Genomic DNA, 16,420 nt, shown 5'->3' on the forward strand with positions numbered 1-16,420 from the left:
CAAAAGCAGAAGAAAAGTTAGGAAAGGAATTAGTTTTGTCAGATTGTTTTTGAGGAAGACAGAAGTCAATGAGGCTATACATAGTGAAAAAAATAAGCCACAGTACTTTTTTTTCTGAGCATCCATTATCTGTCCCATATTATTTGTTATTATGGAGTGTACAATAGATGTAAGTTAGGATCCCTTAGCCAAAAAAAATCTATATTCAAAATGAAATGGTAAGATGAACGCATTTGAAACGATTAGAAAAATAAGTCAGCTGACATTGTTAGGTGTAGCGGTATCTTAGAGGGGGAGAAATCAGCAAGTGTCAGAGTAATCATGGAAGAGTCATCCAGGAAGTCAGAACCACGATGGGCCTTGAAGGATTGGTGTGTGGGGAGCTGAGAGTATGAACGGGGAGGAATATGATGACATCCAACAGGATAGGCATTAACATGGTGTTTTGGGGGAGCAGTAAAATGATTTTACTGAGTGAAATGGTGATTTGTGTGGGAGAGTTAGGCAGAAGTAGTTATGATGGCAAGGTGGAGCCAGTATATGAACCTGAGAAAATACAGCTTCATCAGTATGTATGGGGGTGGGGGTGGGGAGCATTCATTCTAGAAATATTTATCGAGGGTATATTGTGTGACAGGCACAAACAGACAAAGCTTTTCCTTTTGTGGAACTTACGTTCTAATGAGGAAAACAGAGCCCTCCTCTTCCTCAAAAAAAAACCCAAACAAATAAATGAAAACAATAATATCAGATAGTGATTAGTGCTTGAAGAACATTAAACTAAGTGATTTTTAGAAAAGAGAGTGACTGGCTAGACTCATTATAAATCAAAATGGGGAGAAAGGAAAGTAAAATTTGAAATTGGAAATTTTTAGGACTTGAAGATAATTGGAATAGAAAGGAGCAAGATGATTTATAGCTATCTAGCCGGGGAAATTAAGTTTGCTAATTCTAGCCATTTGAACTGGGAAGATGGAAAGTGATAGAGGGGAAAAGTTGAGATGGAAGTAGGAAAACTCAGGGTTCCTATTACACCTCCTTGTTGCATCGTCTACTAACACCCCAATTTCGTGAAGATGTTAGCTGCTGGCTCAGTACTGATCTATTTCCATCCCATCACAATTCTTGGTCATTGCAATATCTAAATATGCAATCCTTCCAACATATTGTGTCTCAATTCCTTGAATTTCTCTTTCTTATGATCTATACTCCACCCTTCCATTTCTACCCACTATATATCGTCATATTTTGAGCTTTTAATGACTAATAATTACACTCTTATCATAATTTCATTTTCAGTATCTCACTCCCCAACCACTGCCTAATATCTTGGTGGCTCAGTGCCTCTATTGCCCATAATAATTACTCAAGTCCACTAGGACTCTAAGACACCACTTCTATCCATATCCCTCATCTACTCTTATCCTCATTTCATTATATAGCTTAGATCTCATTGACAGTGGTTATAATCACTTCCTTGCATAATCCAACCTCCAAATCTCAACTATATTAATCAGATATAACACCCTACCTATTATATGCCTGCATGTCAGCTCAATGTGGCTGAAAAAAGCACACAAGTCAACAGATGACTCTCACTTTAAATTCATGATCATTCAAGGGGGCCCTTAGTGCTGCCCAACAATTATAATTTGATTCCCTGTCCATTCATGCTCCCATTTATCTAAGAGTATTTCATATCTTTCCTTCTCTCCAACTTCTAACACCTCCCACCCATCCTCATGCTCAACTTATGACCTTCCTTCCTACTTCACTGAGAAAATAGAAGCAGTCAGAAAAAACTTGCATAAGCATTCGCTCTCCAGCACACCTACCCTCCCATCTGCATCTGTGCCCACATATTCTGCCTTCTCCCCTAGAAGTATGGGTAAACTCTGCATGCTCCTATCAGCCAAACCCTCATTGTACATTAGATTCCACCCCCTCTCACATACTCATAAACAATGCCCATGACAGAGCTCCCTTCTTTCTCCTGCTTTATCAATTTTTCTCTCTCGCCTGAATCTTTCCCATCATAATACAAGCATGTTGTAATTTTCCTCATCCTAAAATTACCCTTTTTTTTTCTTCACCAGCTACTGCCCCATTTCTTTGCTCCCCATTATGGCAAAGCTTCTTAAGAAATGTCTATAATCACTATGTCCAATTCCTCTTCTCAAATTCACTTTTGAACCTTCTCTAATTAGTTTTTGCCCTCACCATTCCAGTGAAACTGTTAAGGCCAAGGTTACCAATGACTTCCATGTTGCTAAATCCATTAACCAATTCTCGGTCTTCATTTTTCTTGACCTGTCAGAATCACTTGATATGACTCATTTTCTTTACCTGGCTTTCAGCAAACCACACTCTCCTGATTCTTCTCTATGTCACAGGCCATTCCTTCTCAGTCTTCTTTGCTGGTATTTTCTCATTTCCCCAATGTGTAGACATTAGAGGGTCCCAGAGCCCAATCCTTGAATGCTTTTTCTTCTTTATCTACATTCACTCCCTTAACATTCATGCACAGTATCATGACATGAGCTTTTTGTCTCTAGTCCAGACCTCTACCCTGAATTACAAGCTCATATATTCAACTGCTATTCAACATTTCCACTGTACATCTAATTAGAATCTCAGATGTAACATATCTTAAATAAATTCCTTATTTTACCCAGACAAATGCACAGTCTTCCCCATTTGGTAAAATGGCAAACATCTCCTTCCTTAGAATTGGTCAAGCCAAAAATTTATTTCTCTCTCAGCCCTTTATTGCTCTAAAAAAATCCAACCAATTGGCATATGCTGTGGCTCTGCCTTCAAAAAATATCCAGAATCTCACCATTAATACTAACCACTGCAACTACCCAGTTTAAGCTACCACTATATCTTGTCTGGATTGTTGCCATAGCTTCCTAATTATCTGCCCTGATTCTGGGCTTGTCCCTTGTAGTCTATTCTCAAAATGGCAGCTAGAGTGATTATTTTAAAGTGTATGTTAGATCACGTCACTCTTCTACTCAAGTCTCTTTTGCTCAGAAGAAAAGTCAGAGTCTTTACAATTGTCTGCATGGCCTCCACATTCAGTTCCCCCTGTTACCTCTCTGCCCTCATTGAATGCTTGACCCCTCATTCACTCTTCTCAAGCCTTATTGGCCTCCTGTTTTGCTTTCTTCAAACCTACTATGTATGAGTTCACCTAAGGGCCTTTGCACTTGCTTTCACCACTACCTGCAATGCTTTCTCCAGATAGGGCTTGTCCATTCACCTCTTCAGGTCTTTGCTCAATTTTTACCTCTAAGGAAGACCTTTTATAACTACCGTATTTAAAATTGTACCCTGCTTCTTTGCTTCATTTCTCATTATTCCCCCTTTGGCATTGGATACATTTTATTTATATATTTGTTTATTATAGTGCCCTTTGCTATAGAATATAGAATATAAGTTCCATAAGCACTGGGTTTTTTCCCTTGTTTTATATTCTGAGAAATCCCTAGTGCCTAGAGCAGTATCAGACATATAGAGGGTGTTAAGTAAAAATTTATTGAATGACGTGAATGAAAGAATGAGTGTTCTCTCCCTGAGTTTACAGGTATTTTTATTAAATTCAAAACATAATATTGTGACATGGGCCCCATGATTCTCCATAGAAAAATTTTCATTTCTTTCAAAGTTAAATGCAAAGTATAAGCACATTATGCAGATTTGTCCAGAATATTAGATAGACCACTATTTCTGTTCGGAACCAAAAGCAGCAATATCCAAAGCATTTATTTTTTTTTTCACTTAGTAAATATTTAGAAGGGAATCTGAGTGTTCTAGATACAGGTAGTGACATTTGCAACATCTCAGAAACAAAAGAGAACATGATGTAATTGGTCTTTTGCAACATTCCTGGTGGCAGATCAGAGAAACATGAGATGTGAGAAACATCAAGAACTGAGAGATCACTAGAATAAGAAACCTGGTTTGGGGTGGGGAGAGTGACAAAATACTGTCTACCTTTAACAGATTTAAAGGGAAAAGTGATTATGAGAGAATTAGGTAAGAATGGAACTTGGACATTGGGTATGTAGGTTATGAAATCCCTTTTGTTAGGGTATAGACTTAGAGTTTCTTGTGGGCCTAATGGCTATATAAATGTTCAGGTCACCATTGGTGACCTGGTATAATCATTTTGGTAGCTGCTCCCACATCGGACACTAATTTTCATTCTTCCAATCCTCTGATTGACACTTGGAACAGTTTTGAGGTCTCAAGTTTTCTACCTAGTAACCTCATTTTGTCTGAAAGTGATGTTTCTTATTTTGTACAAAATTACTAGACTAACAAATAAAATAATATTTATGTATGCAATACATATAAAGACATAATGATAAGCTTTTTAAATTTGTAACTTCAATAAATGAATGTTAAACTCCAATTAAGTTTAAATAATGCTTTCTATGCACAAAAGCATCCCTCAGTCATTAAAAAATTTATGTTGGAATTGCAAATCCAAATGACTTGGTGATTTTTGAGGGTGATGGAAAAGGGAAAAAAATGATTCTCAGGTGTTGATCTTGGGCAGATGAGTGAATGACAATGCTATTTGCTCTCATAGGGAACATTGGAGAAAGAGAAAGTTTGAAGTAGAAGATAGGTTTCAGTTTGGGACATGTTGAGTTTAGGATGCTTCTGAGGTATCCAGTTGGAATTATCATTTAATATAGAAGACTAGAGATCAGGAGAAAGCAAATGATTTAAGGTACAGATTTGAGAAGCATTCACATGTTAAGGGTGATTAAAACTAAAGGTATGTGTGTCCAGTGAGTAGGGAACATATTGATCTGAAGTATATGTAATAAAAAATTGCAAGATAAAGAACTGGGCATTAAGGAATTTGTACTCTCTCTCTGCTCTTTTCCTAGACCGGCTTTCTCTTAAATGCACTTCCACCCATCCCCCACACTAACGCATAGGCTTCTTCCTGCCTATTTAAAAAGTTCTATGACTCTACACCTGGACCCTTTACAATGCAGACATACCTTAACTTATGTAATAATTGTATACCTCAAAATCACATGCAGAATGAAACGATGTGCATGATCACATGTAAGGAGACTTTAAGCTTTAATTTTAAAAAGCTATGGCGTGGGTGGGCCACAGTGGCTCAGCGGCAGAGTGCTTGCCTGCCATGCCGGAAACCCGGGTTCAAGTCCCGATGCCTGCCCATGTTAAAAAAAAAAAAAAAAAAAAAAAAAACCTATAGCATAAGTCTGCATTGTAAACACTTCTCCCTAATTTATCTGTTCTCTAACTGTTTTTGTCAGTCCCCTTGACTAGGGGGCATCACATTCTTCCGTTATAATGTCAAACCAACTGTATGTTTAAGGAGACCCCTGTTAATGAGAGAGAAGTCATATTTATTCTTTTTCTTTCTACTTGCACAAAAGGAAACAGAAGGCCTCATAACTTAAGTAACTCCCTGAGGGCCAGGCTCTCTGTAAATTAACCATCTTACAGAAATGAAACTTTCGTTTAATTGTTCTTAGATTCTTTCATTTTCTTGCCTTTAATCATTGAAAACTGTTTTCTTGCCATACACCTTTTGGCATCCCTATATCTCTATAGGTTTATTTATTTATTTTTGCTTGTAGAATGTCTGGAATCTATTATTTCTCCCCATACTTGAATTTTTCCTGAGAGAAAGCATTTAAGTAGAAAGTTTATGTTGGTTATGTAGTAGTAGTTGCAATCCCTGTTGTCCTGAATTTCTAGAATCTGTGATCATCAGGGACTTCTCTTTGCTGTGCCTCTTTATTGGCAGTCTCACTTTCTTTCTTGTGTCTTATCTTTATCCCTCCAAAAAGCTTCTGCAAAACGTGTCTTTCCCACCAGTCATAATTCTACACTGTTAGTGTATGCAGTCTCTATGGTAACTGGACACATGCCACAATACCAAGATTACTGGAGCAGCCATCATAGTAGGGAACTCGGCACATACACTTCTCTGGCACCACAGAAGTTCCCCATTGAAACTGGAATCAGATACTAGTTTTTTAATTTGCAGGGCAAGGAAGGAAGCAGCAGGAAAGGCCATAAAACCAGTTGCTCTTCAGTCACATTATTGGGTTTTGATGGAATTCTTGAAGTTGATTTTATTTATCATGAATAAAGCTAGACTGATATGCTGATCTTGACCAAATAGAGATAAACTGGTTGCATTATGGGAGACGGTTCCTTTTTCTTACAGACATATGGGTGGTCTTTTAAAAAAAGCTAATTTTACTGAAATTAGACAATAATCTTAACTAAACTCAGGGAAATTACCAATATGCAGCTGTAAAAAATATTCATTGACATTGTAGGGACAGACTTTTTCAGGTGTTTTCCCCAGCAGTTGCCTATTAATCTAGTAGGAGCTGGAGGGCAAAAGGCAAAAATCTCTTGCACTTAACCTTTGAGTGAGTGCAGTTCTGTTGGGTCGTGAAGGGAGTGAGGATGAAACAAGGAGGTTCTTTGAGTGTGCTTCCTTTACACCTGGACTTCCTTCCAAAGACATAGAGGATTGTGCACCCAGGTACAGCCAGTAGAGACAAGGGGCCTAAAGGTGAGTCTACACCCTTGGCACTATTAACTTTTGGGGTCAGGTGATTCTTCGTTGTACAGAGTTATCCTGTATATCTGCAGTTTCCACCCTTCCATGACAATAATAATCTCCCAAATGTGACAAACAAAAAAAGTCTCCTGACATTTTTTTTCCTAATGGGATAAAATTGATCCAGTTTGAGAACCGTTGGCCTGAAGATGTGGCTTGGGTAAGAAATGAAGAGTGGAGAATTCTTTCCAAGTTCCAGAATGTTCATTCAGACTATTCAGCAGGTATTTATTAAGTCCCTATTATTTTCTAGGTACTGTTCTATGCATCAGGGATACCGCTATGAACAAAACAAAGTCCCTGGTCTCATGGAGCTTACAGCCTAACAGCAAATGCTTCAAGGCAATTGAGGACCAAAAAAGAAAAACACCAGTTCATATTTGAAGACTCTTTTTTTTTTGGTTTATGAGCCTCAAAATGGCTTTGATTTTAAAGTGAAACTTGGCAAGTGATTAGTTCATATGTTTTAGTTAATCATTTGGGTGTTTTCAAAACAAATGGTGAGATTAGGGGTTTTTTTTTTCCTTCTATTTTTGGCCCCTTTCCTCAAGAGTCATTCTCTTATGTTTAGTTTTGGTATTCTTGGTACATTTGAAGAATGTTTTAGTATTTGAGATATGTGCACATAGATGAAAGCAAACAAGGAAGAAGCAACCTAAGACTTTGTCAGGGCTGCTATGAACAAATAACCTTATACCACCCCCAAAATGGGTTCAGGCATCACTTCTTCAAGGAAGTCTTCTCAAAAACAGTCCATGGGTAAGTTCCCTGACCCAGGTTCTCTCCTGTCATTCTTCATATATCCTTATCACAATCATAATTAAGGAACTATGGGGTTAGTTGTTCATTGTTTCTGCTTTAGAATGTAAGTTCAGTGGGGGTTGGCATCATGCCTGCTCTGTCCATAGGTCTGCTAACCCTAGCGCAAGGTCTGGCTTATAATAAGTGTGTAAAAAATATATGCTGAATAACCATCTGAGAAACCCAACTTTTGGGGTTTTCTTTCCAAACCCTTTTAACCTGTGCTGCCCGGTGAATTATCATCACCCCACTTTCATATCTCATTATATTGATCATTATTTTGTAGACTTGAATAATATGCATGTTCTCTAGTACCGATAACACTCCTAAAGCCATGTTTAAATCAGACTGTCTAGAGAACAACTTAGTTTCATTAATCTTAGGGATATATAAGGCTTGTATAGAGATTGCAGAAATGTAAGGGAAATAATTAGGCATGGTATTTAGGAAAAGTTTTAAGTATTACTAATGCTATGAATATTATTCAAAGAGTTAAAGGGCTTAGAGGATAAAAGATTATAGTTGTCAGTATGGGGCACAAACTGAAATTACATAATTTATTAAATTGTTTTCTTGTTTAATGTCTATTTCGTCCACTAAACTTTAAGTTTCATGAAGGAGGAGGCTGTATCCTGTCAATCATTTATCCTCTGTACCTACAATGGTATCTGGCACATATAAGGTATTCAGTAAGTATTTGTTGAGTAAGTGAATGGTGGGCGTTCAATCAATCCTCTCTTGACTGATGGGTTAACTGCTTATTAGTACATCAAAGATGCAGTAACATGATGAAGTCCTTATTCATTCATTAGACCAATATATTTTAAGTGTCTCCTGTGTGCCGTCTTTGCACAATGCTAAGCTCAATTATGCTGTCTTGTCCTCAAGGAGCTTATAGGTGGTAACATTTTGATGGTTGGTTTCTAGTTGGAAAAAATCCGCCTTTTAAAATAACATCTAGTTCTCTGATTCTACATGGAAAACAATGTGGCAATATTAAACAGCATTTACTAGATCATACCCCCAAAATGTTTATTAATAGAGAGGAAACATGAAGAAAGTCCTAGAGGCATGAATATACATGGCACATTTTGTTGAATGATGAGTAGCTTGGTGTAACCAGACAATAGCTTAAATGGGTATACTGCTGAGAGATTCTGAAGGGATTCGTATATGAAACTAAGGGGATTGGGCTTTGTTTTATAGACATCAGGGAACCAACACAAGAGTCAAAACTCATGTAACTGTAAAAGTGTGCAAAAAAAGGTGAATTTTATTTTATGTAAATTATATTTCAGTAAACCTGACAGAGAGAGAAGGAGGGAGGGAGGGAGGGGAGGGGGTGGAAGGGGAGGGAGGGAGAGAGAGAGAGAAATAGAGAGAGAAAGAGAAAGAGAGAGAGAGAGAGAGAGAGGGAGGGAGGGAGGGAGGGAGGGAAGGAGGGAGGGAGAGAGAGAGAGAGAGAGAGAGAGAGAGAGAGAGAGAGAGAGAGAGAGAGAAAGAGAGAGAGAGAGAGAGAGAGAGAGAGAGAGAGAGAGAGAAAGAAAGAAAGAAAGAAAGAAAGAAAGAAAGAAAGAAAGAAAGAAAGAAAGAAGAAAGAAAGAAAGAAAGAAAGAAAGAAAGAAAGAAAGAAAGAAAGAAAGAAAGAAAGAAAGAAAGAAAGAAAGAAAGAAGAAAGAAAGAAAAGAGAGAGAGAGGAAGGAAGGAAGGGTGAGATTGAAGAATGGACCTTGGGAACTGGTATGTAGGAGATTTCTGATGACCTTGGCAACAATGCTTTAATTGAAAACAAAGCTAGAGAAGCCAACTTTTAATAGATTGAGGAATAAAAGGGAGTTTAGAAAATATGGCGACATCACAAAGAAGGGTATGTCCAAAGAAGATAGCTTGTTGTTCTCTAGTTTGCTATGGGTGTTTGTTGTTTCGGATGAGGACGGTTGAAGCATGTTGGTAGATTACAGGAAAATTGAGAATATACACGATAGAATGAGTAACTGATATAACAAGATTCTGGATGAGGCCATCTTAGAGAAAGGAGGTCTCTGAAATATTGCAGGTGGGTTCAGTAACAGAGGCAAAGTGGAAGAGAATGGCTGTTTGATAGCCTCTATTTCTCTATTTAAAAGGAGTCAAAGTTAATTCTGAGAGTGAAAGGCAGAGGGCAGGTTATATGGAGTTAGAGTTATAAACGGAAACAAGGAAATGAAAAAGGAAACTAAGAATAAAGAAGAGAATTGCAAAATAGTTCTGAAACTCCAGCTCAAGATGGAAACTTCGCCTCTGAGGGGCACCAGGCTGCACGGTATATGTGATTTTCTCCAGCATTGCTCAGCAGCCTGGGAGCAGCTGAGGGAAACACACATGAACGGGTTCATCTGGTCTCCAGAAGTAGCTAGGTACAATCAAGAACAGTAGATGTCAAAATTGATGGAACTGGTGGATGTCTTCAAAGTTAACAAACATCAAGGTTCTCAGGCTGGTACAGAAGACATTGAAGGTTAGTTGCCTGGGATTAAAGGAGGACGTAATGAAAAACAAGCCGTGATGAAAAGGTAGAGCACTGGTTTTCTGGAGCCATATATTCCCTAATAAGGAAATCACCCCTACCATATGTCCATCTGCCACAGAACCTAGTAAGACCACCAAGAGTAAACTGAACACTTTGAGGGTGGGGCATAGACTAGACTCAGAAACAGAACCTGGAGATTAGGATTTCATTCCCAACTTTGCCACTAATTTACGGCTGCCATAATTACCACCACTATCACAAAATGGTAGTCCTTAGGAAAGGAATATAAAACTGTGTGTGTAAAAGCAGAAGAAATAGGAGCTTCCCATAGAGCAACTTGGGTTATCATGACAAGTGGCAAATGTTTTTACTTTTTGCTTCATATTCCAAAGGTGTGCTTATTTTTCCTTCAAGGCATGCTCTTTCATTTCTCTTATTTAAGATTATTTATTAGAGAATCTCCAGTCAGGCACCCTTCTTTGGGTACCCACTTCCCTTTCTGTGTTTCCTTTTCTTTTCTTCTTCCTGTCTCTAGACAAATGGATATTGTCATATGTCTCAGCAAACTTTCCCTACCCAATGACCAAATGAACTATTGTCATAAGCTCAGTATTGGATTTCATTTTTTTCCAAGACTAGGCTTAGAAGTTAGTGCTTAGTTGGGGAAGACTTGTAGGCCCCTCACAGATAACCAGATATAGCTAATCCCCCACCCCCCATGCAAACAGATAAACCTAGGTGTCTCAATATGGTATTCATAAGGACCCTTATCCGGGCCCTGTCTCCATTTGCCAGACTGCCAAAGTAGCCAACCATGCTATTCACTCCAAGATACAATGCGCTAGTTATCCTTTACTTGCTTGAGTGCACTGTGACGAACATAACATACAGCGTTTAGTGGGTTCCCTAAGCCCTATGAGAATTCCTAAGCCCTATGAGAATTCCTAAGCCCTATGAAATTCCTAAGCTCCTTCTCCTGATGCTGTGTATATATACGTTTAAAAAAAATAGCATTGGGAGAATTCCAAGAGGCAACTCTTAACAAGTCGTGTTTTTCTTACAAATATAAATCCTTAAAATATTCCATTTTTCCCTTTTTTTTCCCTACCTCTGATCCTATTATAGTTCTTTTCAGCAATGCTGAAAACCAGCTAGCCTGGAGATTAATGTGACCAGACATATCATAAATTTTTTAAATCACAAGAGTCCTGGTTTCTAGTTCTTCGTCAATCAAATATAGGTTGTTGTCTCTTTTATAGATAAATGTGCAGTTATATTATATGTCTTCTCAGAATCCTCCCCTCACCCTCTTTGTTTTGGTCCCACCATCCCCTAAAATTGTTTTCAAATTCTTCTTTGTTATAGAAAGGCAGAGGGAAAGAACCTGAACAATAGAGTAAGAAAGAGTATTACATCACGGGAAGAGAAAGAATACTAGTGAAGAAGAGGAAGCAATGAGAAAATGGGAAAACTAGTATCTCCCTCTAACCCAGTCTCTCAGACTGTTTTAGATTTGCTCTTAAAAAAATTATGCTGCATGGTGGGGATCACATTTCATTCTTTTTCCATGCCAGTATCTCATTATTGCATCATCATTTGTTGATTTTTTTTTTTTTTTTGAGGGAGGTGTGATGCAGTGCATTGGGCCAGAAATCGAGCCTGGGTATCCTGCATGGTAGGTGAAAATTCTACCACTGAACCACCTTGTACCCCCTAGCTTTGTTCTTGATATCTCTCTCCCCTAATACCCCCAAATGCCTCTTCCTAGCATTTTTTGTTCTGCAAAGATATCCCTCACACTGCCAGCAAACATCTCCCACCTACCCATCTGGTTGAAATATCCTGCCCCAGCAGCTTAACATCCTCTCCAGCCTGCCAACTCCGACCCACTGACCTTGGGGCCTTAGCCCCATTGTATGAGTTCCCCCTACCTACTGCTCCAAGCTGGTATGGAAAGTGTGAAACACCTGACATCAGGCAGAAAAGAACTTGAGTAGTAATTCGGTTTTTCTTTATTAACATTCAAAATATAAACAGGTAAACTACACATTGAATTCATTAAATTGTTCATCCACTGTTTTAAAAAAATAAAAGCTGCATTTTTTAAAGAGGGATTGATTGGTGTCATGTGCATATTCGTTCACTTCTGTTGATGCAAGATAATAGGAGTATCAACATGGAGGAGGAATAATGAGGTTTATAATTCCATCCCCACTGTTTATCTAAGATGAAAATATCTGAAGAGAGATGGGAGAGAGCATTTTCTGCTATGTGCGTACATTAAATCCTATCATCTTTGTATATAAAGCATATGAGGAGAAAAAGAAGTTTAAGAAGTTGAGGAGTTAGTGTTCTTTGTAGCATGTTCACTGACATTTGCTGAAGATAGCAGGTTCAGAAAATACTAAAATATGATCGGAGGGGTACCAAAGGAACGTAGGGATTAATGACGTGTACTCCAGTAAATCTTCTCTGAAGTTGATATTACTTGAGTAAGATTATGGTTCTCTGTGGGTGATATTGTTCTATCCCGGAGAATAGTTCTACCTTGGACAATAGTGAGTGCTGGGTCTGGGGAGAGCAGTAGTTTGTAATTGTCTGTAACTCAGATATGCTTCCGAGGGGCTAAGGATCCATTAGTTATTACAAAATTTAAACAAAAAAAAAAAGGAAGGAAAATTTCATGTCAGATTGTAAGAACCAATTTCAAAAACTTAAATGACTCTGGGAAAACTTTTTTTTTCCAATGATTTTTTTAATTGAGAGATAATCATCTAAAGTGTACAAACAGTGGTTCACAGTATCACCATAAAGCTTTGAATTCATTATTACAGTAGATTTTTTAACATTTTCATTACTCCGAAGGCAATACAAATAAAAGTAAAAAAGAATACCCAAAACATCCCATAAGCCTTACCCCCTTACTGGTTGTTTTGTTTTGTTTTGCTGTCTTTTTTTTTTCTTACTCATCTGTCCATACACTGGATAAAGGAATATCAGTCACAAGGTTTTCACACTCATACAGTCACACCTTAAGAGCTCTATAGTTATTCAGTCATCTTCAAAAATCAAGGCTTTTGGTTTACAGTTCAACAGTGTCAGTTATTTCCCTCTAGCTACTCCAATACACCAAAAACTAAAAAGGTATATCTATATACTGCGTAAGAATAACCTCCAGAAAGACCTCTTGGCTCTATCTGAAATCTCTCAGCCACTGAAACTTTATTTTGTTTCATTTTTCTTCCCACTTTTAGTCAAGAAGCCTTTCTCAATCTCATGGTGCCAGGGCCAGGCTCATCCCCTGGTATCATGTCCCACATGGCCAAGGGGATTGACACCTCTGGGGGAGGGCACACTTTTATAATACATCCCTGCCAGTTTGAGAAAGAAAAGATAATTGGGTGTGGGGAAGTGGCTTCTTATCTATGTAAAAGTTACTTGAGTTAATAATATAGGCTACAAAGGGTCACATCATTCATTAACCCCAATTGCTCTGAGATATCCCTTAACCCTCCATCAAGGAGATGGGAAAACTAGTGTCTTCCTCTAACTTAGACCCCTCAGACACCTTTTATGTTTGCTCTTGATATCGCTCTTACCCAGTGCCCCCAGATGACCTCTTCCCTAGCAATTTGTTCTACAGAAATGTCCCTGTCGCTGCCACCAAACATCTCCAGCCTTCCCAGCAGGTTGAAATATCCTCAACATCCTCTCCAACACAAATGGTTAATGGATACCAAAGAGCAATTGAAAAACTGCAAATATGGAATAAGAAGAGGGGTTATTATGGGCAAGGACATCAGTAGCTTGTCTAAAGAGACCTAAAAACTTGTCTGGATAATGGAGACGTAAATACTCTCTAAAATGTACACTAGAGTGGAAGGTCCTTTAGAGCAGGGTGGAGTCTGATTAGCAAAATAACTGATAATAGACTCTGAAAAAATATCTATTGAATTAAAGATTGAAGGTGTGAATACACCAATCTGGAGAGTTTTAGTGTTCAAACAAATGCATATACAAATTTTAAGAGCTCTTGAGGGAATCACCTAACCTATACCTGGGCAATACTTAATCTCCTACTTATCTAATACTTATCCCCCTGTTTAAAGCATCTCTCAAGGTAAGTTCAGAAACTCTGTTATGCTCAGTGATAAATGCAGATTTATCTCCAGTGGGAGAATTGAATTTTAACAAGGCATAAAGGCGTTCACGTTCCATTCCTTTCTTCCACTCTCATAGATGACTATATTCTATTGCCAATTGGATCAATCCTGCCCAGCAGTGATGGGAGATGAGGGAAGAAGGGGTTGCACTGTATAGAGTCATATAAGCTATAGTAAGGGCTTTGGAATCCCAGGCTTCATGATCCTGAAAAAAGGACAGGCAGGAGAGTCTTTGAAATTGCAACCATAACACTATTACAGGATGACCAGATGAGGTCAGCCAAAGGTTGGAAGCACAGATGTAAGAGCTTGATTTAGGCTATATGTCAAATATAAAATTTCATAAATAAAAATAAACTGTGCCTCATCAGACACTCCTTTTTTGCCTATTGGGCCGTTTTTGCCCACCTGACACTCCCAGTTGGCAGCTGTACCTAAAAGAAGCTTTGGAGCAATAGTGAATGAGTTTTGGAAGGTCTTCAGTTCTGAAGCACAGTGTTGAGAATACTTCAAATACTAATTTTAATATTAGATAGATTCCCTCTTTCACTGACTGTCCACTCTGTAAAGAATTTTAGAATTACTGGGTAGTTTTAAGTGTATGCATAAACCACTTAGCAAAGGAAAGGTAAATTGAAAGTTAATACAAGGTGTACATGGTTTCTGACCAAGTACTATCAAAATGAACCAATTTGCCACACATACTTTCAAGTATGGGAGAGAGCTGGTAGTTTGCCTAAAATGAAGCATTCAGATGATGTCATTTTCTTGTGCACTTGTCCACTTATGTATAAATCTTTAAAACTCTGGAACCATATCCTGGCAGAGCTAAGGGAAATAGCCCAGAATTTTTCTTATCGTGTACTAGAGATGATGGACTTGTAAAATCTGACGGATCTTTTGAGAGCTTTAACAAGAACTACAACTTGCCTGGCTCTATATGGTAGGCCAGGATATATTTTATGATTTATCCATGCAGGTTTTTAGCAAAACCTCATACTTGCTCTCTAAATTAATGATATTTTCCTTTGCCATGACAAAAACCACTCTACACTATATACATTGTATTAAAGGAAGGATTTTCTTGTTGTTGTTGTTTTTAGCATGTTGGCATATTCTATAAAAGCTTGATTTCATTCAAGCACCTTTGAGTATTTTTGCACCCTTTGATAAAATGCTGTTTGGTAATGTTTTAGGACCCTGCTGCTGTTTTGAATTGGGACAGGTACATCCCTTCTCCTCCTACCGCCATGCTTTCCTCACTGAGAGGAATAATTTGATCATGCTACTGCTGGGTCATTTAAAGCATTGAGTGGATGTGTGAAATGAGAAAAAAATGCTCAGTATGGGGTTAATTAGCTCTGTGGAGTTGTGAGAGGGTCACTTCCTCCGGACCAAATCATGCAGGAGGAACCATACATTTCAGTCTTATAAAATTAAAAGAAAGCTATGAACCCTCATACTCTGAGGCACAAATTGATTGCCTTTGGAGACAGGAAAGGAACCCTTCCGTGAGGTGAGTACTTTGGGCTTCATTGGTCAGAGACGAATGGGCTTCCCTTGAAGTGTCTGGTACAGGCCAGTGTCGGACACTGAAAGCAAATCAGTGGTTTAAGAAAGCCCTTGCAAATTAGGCACTTGCTTGTAATTGACCTCACTGATCTATTTTTAAAAAGTTATGTTGCTCAGTTTCTTTTAATGTACCTTGTTTCCTAGGTGTCATCTTAGAAACAATACAATATCTTTCTGAAAGTATGAGTGAATCCTATATATTTTCATAATTACGTTTCACAGTGTTTAAAAGATTGCCCCAGGTTCCCAGCCTGCTGAGATCAGTTCAGCCATGATTTGGCCTGAAGGATTCCCCACTAGGCTGTTTACACTCTAATCCTTTCAAGAAGTAGGAGGTTAAAGACGAGGTAGAAAACATCCTCAATTCCTAGATCATTAATAGAAGTGAATACAAGAAGTCAGGCATTTACAAGGAAATCTCACAAGGTTATTTAGGGCAGAAAGATAGATGTATATTGTCAAAAAATCTCCTTAAATATCTACTAACAAAGAGCCACGAACCAATGGCGATTAACCATGAGAAAAGTCCTACTATGTAAATAAAGTTTCAGCATAAACCAGTTAGCTTTTCTTATGTTCCTATCTAAATTCCTCTGATTTCAGTAGAGAGACAGTACTGCATAGAGGGTATGGACAGACAGGCCTAAAATATTTATAACATTCGAGAGGAAGACTACACACACACACACACACACACACACAATGTGTGTGTATGCATATGTGCATGTATATGTGTGT

General features: G+C 38.2%; 1 protein-coding gene across 42 annotated transcripts in view; it reads left to right on the forward strand.

Annotated features, from left to right (window-relative positions):
- ZBTB20 (zinc finger and BTB domain containing 20) overlaps positions 1-16,420 on the forward strand; it is an 893,822-nt gene that overhangs the window by 667,118 nt on the left and 210,284 nt on the right. The window contains exon 1 of one of the 42 annotated variants that reach the window (XM_077118312.1): positions 9,103-11,622. The exons of the other annotated variants lie outside the window; for them this stretch is intronic. The gene's annotated coding sequence lies outside the window, so the exon portion shown is untranslated. Of the gene's footprint in view, positions 1-9,102; positions 11,623-16,420 lie in introns of those variants that run through there. 42 annotated transcript variants of the gene reach the window in all.

The sequence above is a fragment of the Tamandua tetradactyla genome, chromosome 10 (genome assembly GCF_023851605.1).
Source record: "Tamandua tetradactyla isolate mTamTet1 chromosome 10, mTamTet1.pri, whole genome shotgun sequence".
Taxonomy (NCBI): Eukaryota; Metazoa; Chordata; class Mammalia; order Pilosa; family Myrmecophagidae; genus Tamandua; species Tamandua tetradactyla.